A 7,542-nucleotide genomic window follows, 5' to 3' on the forward strand; every position below is an offset into this window, starting at 1 on the left:
TTTAAATTTTTCTGGGCTGAATTCCAGCACACTGATTTCAGACCATTTTTTCAATTTTTTATGATCATATGGAATTGTAATCCTTCAGAGGAATCCCAGCTTGGCAATGACCACAAACCTGTTAATAGGTAGGTTTTCTCTTCCCACATCCAGATCATACGGGATACAGCAAGACCCAGTCGAGCTACCACTTAAGGTGGCCCCTCTTCTGACCGAGAAACATGGAGACTGTTTTTTAAGTAATTATGTGCCTTTTGTGATTCTTGTCTAGCTCTTGATTCCTTAATTTGCCAGTGAGACTGTCACATGGTAAAACGTTGAAAGGTTTTTGTGTTGTTGTTTCATCTGTTGTCTGTCAGAGCAGAGAATTATGTCTATTACTACCTTGATATGTTCTCTTCTCTTTCAGCAGAGAACAGGGACTATGTTGACCATTTGCTGTAACTCTATTATTTTCTCTTCTATGCTGATAAGTTAACTGCACAATCACTGGACCCAGTACTTTTTAGGGTACTAGAACAGGGCTGGCTGATCCAAAATTCCCTTTTTACATGCAGGTGTGATTTTTTTCTCCTTTTGCAGTGCTCCGGTACCTCAGGGCAGCCCTGATGGCTCTCGTCTCCCTACCAGGGTGCAGGAGTCACCTGTGCTCCCCGCTCCTGCCTACGGCTGCCACCTGCCCGGGGGCAGCCCCGAAACCCCGCGGGGTGCCTGCACGACCCAGGGGCCCCCAAGCAGTGGGATACTTAGCGGGTACCTGGAGGGGAGAGAAGGCTGTCGCTTCATTTCGTATAGAGAGTGCATCTGCACCTGCATTTAAGTGTGCGTGAAAGCGTCATGGTGAGCTGAAATTGTAGCAGAGAGAGTCACACTGAATTATGCTGCAAATTTTCAGCCTTATTTCTAAGTTCTTTTCTATTGCATACCTAAATGCAGCACTTGATACCATATCTGAGAAATAATACAAGAATTACACTGCATCTTTCTTGCCATTGCCTGAACACAAGAGAAAAAACTTTAAGCTGTGAGATGAATTAACACAAACTTATGTTTCAAAAAACAACATTACAACAGTGGGGAGCCACAGGGCTCCACAGATGTCATACTTTCATGGATGGATTTTCTCCCGTGGAGCAGACACATGGGAGACCACCGCATACAGACTTGTTTGTGTCAGCCTTACCACCACGGCAGGCTTTCTGCAGGATGGCCAGGCTCCAAGCCGGGAGTGATTTGTGTAGCCTGACACGGTGACATCAGGTCTATGGGGAGAGGATGCGCCTGTTCTTGGATGAGCAGGGAGCACTTCTCAGGGTGGACCTTCAGGCTGGTCTGGAAAGCTGGCGAGAGCAGGGAGTCAGTTTGCCCCACGGCAAAAAAAGAAATGGCAAACAACTGAGAAAGGGAAGAACCTCGAGCCTTTTTAGCAAATCCAAACATCCAGCAAGGGCAGCGAGGCAGCAGCCGTTGGGTTTGGGTGATAGAGGAAGAGCAACTGAGAGTTAAAATCTGGCCTCGATCAGATATGTTGTTGTATGCGATGGCGGCCAGCCTGCCTGGCTCGGAGCAAAGACGACTATGTCAGTTTGCCACCCTTACAGTGCAAAGGCTGTGGGTACCCTGACGTGACTGCACAGGCTCGTCCTCCTCCAGTGTGCCAGTTCTCCCCTCCACCAGCGTGACCTGCAGCTCCCAGCTCCTACCTGATACTCCCGGTCCGGTAGCCCCCGGGGTCCGTGTTGCCTGGCATCTGCTTGAACAGCTGCCCACCGATGTTCAGCTGTTACCCTGGCTCTGCTAGAGCAGTTTTCTGCCTCATCACTCATGTTGCTGGCTGAGCTGTGCTATGAAACTAGCACTGCAATAACAGAGAATTGCATTTAGGGCATGCCTCAATATAAAAAAAAAAACCACTGTGTCACGTACTGGACACCACACACACTTAAAATTGCTTAAAATACCATTATCAGGCCATTTTTCCAGGCAGCAGCACTGCTTACTCTGCACTCTTATAGCAGAGAGACTTACGGTCTCTGCTATACTTTGTCATTCTGCCTCGCGCATAAAAGACGGACGTAAGCATGGCTCGGTGACCGATTTGCAGAGAGGGGCTCTGAAGGGCTGTGGCCGCACGGCGCCGGGGCTGCCTGGCCTGGAGCACCCCCCGGGGAAGACGAGCTGCCCCGGGACAGCTGCCCCTCCACCTCCGCCGTTTGCCGAAGGGCGGCTCACGTCAGTTAAATACCTGGCAAAGCCTTGCTCTGAGGACTCCCGGTAAAGCGGCTTTGTGGAGGCAGCGGACGGCCCCGGGGCGGCTTCAGCCCCTCTGCACATCACCCTGATAGGGCTGTGGTGCTTGGAGAGGGGCCGTGCTGCCGCAGCCCCACTTGGGCATTGCTGGGGGGCAATCCCAGATCCTCTCCCTCTTCCTCGTGCTGCAAACCAGGGGGCTGGGCAAATAGTCCTTTTAATCCCCCGAGCAGCCTTTTTCCCACATGACTAACTCTTCTGCATGCATGACATCCGCCTTTTCTCGGACGAAAGCCCTCCCGCCAGTGCTGGGACTGAGGCGCTGGCTCCCTGGCTCACCAGCTGCCCTCAGCCCGTGCGACAGGGGCTTTCCCCACGCTGGGAGCCCTCCTGCAAGAAGGGGCTTTCATGAGATCCTCGTGTTTGCTCTCCAGGTGGGGAGTACAGCTGCATGGCGGCGAGGAGGACGGACACCTCTGCTCCTCTGCAAGCAGGCACAGCCCACCCTGCCTGACCTCTGAGCCACCCGGGGCCGGCTCCCACGCGAAAGTCACGTACCAGCAGCCAGCCTCAGCTCGAGCATCAGCAGTTTGGGCTTACCTGGTTCTTCCTCTGCAGAAGCATCCAGTGCCTTGGGTAACTAATCTGTATCCTTCCATAACCTCCTGTCCCAAGACAGGCTGCTTCGCTCCCTGGATTTCAGACCTAAAGAGAAGCCGTCGCCTCTGCACCGCTCCTTTGCGCTCCAAGGGAGATGCAGGCTGGTGGCTCTTCCCCAGGTCAAAGCGTGCTCAGCATCACCAAGGAGGCAAGTGCCCCGTGGGTGGGGGCAAGCCCCAGATCTGATGACAACATCAGGAGCTGTGTAAAGATGCTGTCAGTGGCCCAAAGCATCAAGAAACCAAAGTATTTTTGCAAGTTTTAGGAGAAAGCTTTGCAGCTGAATGATTTTCAGGAAGGCAGATGAGTCTACAAACTGGCAGGTTAAATTAGGATATCAAAAAGTGTCGTTGCTGAAGGCCACAGTCAAAATCAAGACCATACATTAAGAAGGCAGAGGAGAGGGAACTACTCAGGGGCACAATATTTTGTATTCTTTACACCTTGTCCAGTACAAAAAAACACCTTGCCCTACCTGCAAAGGGAAAGGTATTGAACTTGTGAAACACAGCTTTTCATCTAGGCAACCTGCGTTTTTCATTTCAGTTTTACCAGGGCAGGAGTGAGTGGTCCCAGTTCGTTTTACAGTGACCATGTGTCTGCACATCAGAATCTACAATGTTGTTTAGATACAATATCATAGAGAACATTAGTCCAAAGTCTAAAATTCTTGTTGGCCTGCAACTGATAAAAACTACACACTGTAATTCGTAGCAATTAGAATCTAAATGATAGGAGAGAGGCAGAAGCTGATAGAGAATGCCAGAATACTCTCACAATTTCTCCAAAATTAAATGCTTTCTATTTAGCCATTGCTGTAGCTAATAAGATTCTTTGATAGCTTCAGATTGCCACCCCGAAAGGAAGGGGAAACACAGTAGGAAGGTCAGACTAGCAAAATCAAACTTTTCTTTTTGATCTTAAGTCAAATTCACTTCCTACTGAATGTGCTGACGTTACTGAGAACAAAATTAAATCCATCCTATAAAGGTGGAATTCCTCTGGACTGATGCAAACATCAATCCACACAGAGAATACCCAGTTAAAACACAAATGCATCATGCTAAGTGCATCCACTGTGCTTAATGTATTCACAAAACTGAATATACTGACACATTTGTGTCATACTCATCACTGTCAACGTACTTTACCTTTATGTGATTTGAAAACTAGCAAGTTCAGCCCATCAAATTAGGCATCTCAGTGCAAATTTTTCATTAGCAATTGTCCAGCAGCGTAGGAAGCTGCAGTGTCACTCTGTTGCACACATCCCTTCTTGCACGCCACATTAGAAGGAAACAAAAACCATGAGAGGCCAAAAGGAACTGCTCACAGAAAACCAAGCACAGATTGCTCATTGCTAATGGATTGTGGACAGTTGGTCAATGCATTTTCTACAAAAACTTGGCTCATTTAAAACAGTTCATTTCATGAGTCACAGGTTACTGCACTGATAAACTGAACAAATTTCTGAGGGCATCTGAGCCATGTTTTTAAGAGTGTCTAGAAACGTAGACATCCACTTTTCACTGGGAGCTATTTTAAGTCTTTGTTGCACTTCTGCCCTAAGCTTTACAGTGATTTCTTTTGTTTTCCAACATGTGGGAGATTACACTCGAAAAACTCTTTCAGTCAAGATGTGGTAATGCTCCTTGCTTGGCCAAAACTGATGCCCAGTTCTTGGAACCAAATTATCAAACCAGAAGCTCTTGTGCTAATGCCATGATTTGTATTAATTTGGGAATGATTTCATTCTCACTGTGATGAAGGAACAAGACCTGAATCCTGCCCCGAAGGTCCTTGTGCTCACTTCACCCTTCTCTTTTGTGAACAACAGCAGAAACAGTAAACCGGCTTCAGTTATGTCTTCCCTCAAAATGCAGAACAAAGGCGTCCCTTTACAAAGGCATAGCCAGAAAGGGTTCTCCATGAAGGTCAGCATGACAGAAGCAAATGTCATACCTGGGCAGACAAATAGGAGCTACAGTCTGCAAGAGGCCCATGAGGCCATCCCCTTGGGCTCTTCAGCACCGGCAGAGCCCTGGAGGAATACTGGGTCCAGTTGTGAGTATCAGACTTCAAAGTGGGCTAATAGGGAGGTGTTTAGGGGTGAGTACCACAGACGGACTCTCTCAAGACATTGTACACTGTCCTGGAAGAGAAGAAGCAAATGCTGACGTGATAGAACAAGCTTCAGTCCAGTTTTCTCCAACACAGAGTAAGCATCAGCTTGCAGGACAGAGTGGTTAGCTTTCCTTAAAGCAAGTGGCAGAATGGTTCGAGTAACGACTTCAGGATCTGCCCACAGTTTGCAATCTTCCCTAAATAAATATTGATAAACAAGGACTACTAATTTCATTTACAAAACCAGCCTGTGGGCGATACAATGCTGAAGGTTGTGCACAGAAAACAGTTGTGTCACGGCGAATGTAGTTTGTAATTTAAGGAGGGCACTGCAGAGTTCCCAAATGTGCAGCTAATGACTGACAGCGTAAACAACTTACTTATGCATGATTTGTGCTCATTCTAGCCTAGACGTCAATACTCTCTCTCAAGTAAGCTGAACGGAACTGTAACGTCCTTCCTGAAATGTCGACTCGCTGGGGATGTGGAGCTAGTGATAGACGTTGCAGATTTTCTTCTAACAGAACTTCTCTGGTTTTATTGCTTCATTTAATTGAATTTTCTTTTCTCCTCTCTTTTCTCAAATGCAGCTCTTGAAAATGAAACAGTTCAGTCTCGGGCACACCATGTTCCTTTGTCGAAATTCATTGGCATGGCACAAATGTAACTGAAAGCAGAACCGACTCACTGTTCTCGGAAGTAGTTTACAGTATAGTCTATATTGTTCACCACTCACTTTCCTGTTTATTACCAGGTCTTTCCATGGCAAGGGGTTTAGAGAAAAAAGACAGTGAAAGTTACATAAAACATCTGGGCCACATCCTCAAGGGATATAAACTGTCATCGTACCATTTGCAGGCTCTGGAGGACAGGCTTTACGAAATCAAAGTGCTCTTTGTTTTCTAATATGATCCTGCTGCACGAAGAGACTAGAAAACAGATTTATTCCTTCTGTAGCACAGTGCCCTTGATTAACCTAGTTTGTGGTACCTGTTTCAGTGAAAGAGCTAATACCAACACTGACTTCAAAGCGTTGCTAAGTGTGACGCCTACCTCTTCATGTACCATTTGCTTCTCTCAGGCCATTTTCTGTCAGCGGAGAGGCAAGCCAGATGTATGCTCTGGGTGAATCCCATATCATCATTAGCAGAAAATTAGGTCAAACTGCTGTAAAGTAATTATGGGGCTGAAAGTTGAGCTGAGAGGAAGTCAGTGGTCAAATATTTGCCACAAGAGTCAGCCCACATCACACAATGTTTTGTTCAGAGGCTTTCAATATATTTTCAGATTGCTGGCCAGTGCCGTGGGCTGAATTGAATCTTCACTCAGGCCTCGAGAAGTATGCTCAGATATGCTTGGCCCTTTCTCATATCAAGTGAATTTTATTTTGGTATCATATAGCACAACACAGGATAACGGTAATTCTTAACTGATAGCTCGAGGTTGCTCTTGCACTGCCAAGGTATTCTCATCGAAATCTTTCATGGGCTCCTGCAGAGGTGCTGCTGTTACAGCAATCCATTGTGGTCACACTGCAGCGTAGCTATCTGTCATACAAAGAATGTGAAAAGTGTGAAAGTTTAGAAATGATAGGATCTGAATTACCTCAATAAAACTCTGCCACAGTGAAAGACCATGGAGCAAGGACTGAGGAAGCAGTAATAACACTGTACTCCATATCTTCCCTCCAAATGATCTTAAACACTGTGAAGCTTAATCTTTGACACTCCTTTCTCTTTCTCCTGTGAGAAATACATCTCCATGTTGCGGATGGTAATTTTGAAGCACTGAGATAACATCACTAATTAAGTGACTTTAATAATCCTTTTCCAGAATGGAGCAGCACACACTCTGGGACACAGAGAAGATGCAGTCCTTGTCCAGAGGGGCCCAACATCAGGGCATCAAAGACAACCACAACAGACGAGACCACATAAGGCAAATGAGCAGTGGGTTCCATAGTTTTATTTTGCATTTAGCCCTCCTCTCCCCACCTCCCCTAGCCTCAGGCTTCCCCCACTCAGCGTCCTCCCTTCGCCCTGCTGCTTTCCCTTCTCCTCCCCATCCCTTCTGCTCACCCTGTTCCCAACAGCCAGCGCCAAGTCAAATGGACAGCCAAAGGTGCTTGTACAGCCAGAATGCTGAAGGATTTGTACCGTGGGAGACAAGAAACCTTTGTACCTTTCAGGACACTGGGCGGCCCTTTACAAGCAGCTTTTACCCTGCTTTACCCTGTTCCTGTTGTTGAAGTGTCTGATGGAATAACCCTAACAAGTAAATGGGTTTTCTAATATTGCCTCCAAACATGATGCTAGAAACAGCATGGCTAATGGTCAAATCCTGCGTCCAGTGATGTGGGCAGCTGTTTGGTGACAGCAGATATCATCTTTTGCTTCAACACACTTCCATTCTCCAAGTACAGTTAACCACACATACAACTCCCCTTTACCGGGGCCCAGTTCTTTTGAAATCAGTCAGAATTTGATCACTGATTCAAATGGGAAGGAG

This window comes from Phaethon lepturus, unplaced genomic scaffold (genome assembly GCF_000687285.1).
Source record: "Phaethon lepturus isolate BGI_N335 unplaced genomic scaffold, ASM68728v1 scaffold11827, whole genome shotgun sequence".
Classification (NCBI taxonomy): domain Eukaryota; kingdom Metazoa; phylum Chordata; class Aves; order Phaethontiformes; family Phaethontidae; genus Phaethon; species Phaethon lepturus.